This window comes from Cryptomeria japonica, unplaced genomic scaffold, assembly GCF_030272615.1.
Source record: "Cryptomeria japonica unplaced genomic scaffold, Sugi_1.0 HiC_scaffold_148, whole genome shotgun sequence".
NCBI classification, from domain to species: domain Eukaryota; kingdom Viridiplantae; phylum Streptophyta; class Pinopsida; order Cupressales; family Cupressaceae; genus Cryptomeria; species Cryptomeria japonica.
The window spans coordinates 60,354-61,340 of NW_026728970.1; the positions used below are offsets into that span (position 1 = coordinate 60,354).

General features: G+C 65.5%; 1 non-coding gene across 1 annotated transcript; it reads left to right on the top strand.

Annotated features, from left to right (window-relative positions):
- Positions 1-377: 377 nt before the first annotated feature.
- On the top strand, positions 378-496 carry LOC131866503 (5S ribosomal RNA). Its single transcript, XR_009365109.1, has one exon. It is a non-coding gene; the product is annotated as a 5S ribosomal RNA (ribosomal RNA).
- Positions 497-987: the final 491 nt, after the last annotated feature.

The following is a 987-nucleotide window of genomic DNA, read 5'->3' on the forward strand; positions in this document are numbered from 1 at the left end:
TGCGCACCCGGGGCAAACCGAGCGCCTTGGTGCACCAGGGCAAGATCGAGCGTGCACCCGAGGCGCCCCGAACATGCACCAAGGTGCACTCGGCCCACATGTGAGCGCAGGTCGTTGCGCCCGAGGTGGTGTGTGGGCACCGCGTTGCAGACGGGACACTGCACGCACACGACGCCCCCTCCAGGTGCACGCACGTAGGCCGGGCCGGGTGCACACCCGACGCCCTAGCAAGGTGCGCGCACCCGGGCAGGGCTCACACTTGGCGAACGGGGCGCACTTCGCGAGGGAGGGTGTGCACCTCGACGGGGGTGGGTGGCCGGGGTGGATTCGCACGTGGGTCGCGGTTTGCTAAGTACACACTGCGACAAGCTCATAACGGGTGCGATCATACCAGCGTTAGTGCACCGGATCCCATCAGAACTCCGCAGTTAAGCGCGCTTGGGCCGGAGTAGTACTGGGATGGGTGACCTCCCGGGAAGTCCCGGTGTTGCACCCTTTTTTAGTTTTTCGCCGGGCGTCGCAATGCTATTTGAATAAACCTTTTGCCCGTTTGCGTTCTCGTCGGGGCCGGGCCGGGCCGGGGTGCGCTGCCCGCACTACCGCGCGCGCGGGGGCGACACCGAGCGCGCACCCGAGGCGCCCCGAGCACACAGGCCACGGTGCAACCCGGGCGTTGTGCGCGCACCCCGATGCGCCCGAGGTGCTGCGCGCGCACCCAGGTGAAATCGGTGTGCACCTCGGCCAGTGCGCGCTCGGTCGAGTCGCGCACGTTGGCCAAGGTGCACGGTGATGTTTCTTACTCTAAGGTTCCGCACCAGACGCCCGGGACAGGTGAGCGAAGCTGGGCGGGGCCGGGTGCGCGGCCGGGGCAGGTGCACGCAGCTGGAGAGAGCTTTGGAGCACACTTCGGAGCGCACCAATGATGCGCTCCATTCAAAAGTTTCCTGAAAAGGCAAAAAAAGTTGAGATTATAGAATTTCCCACTTG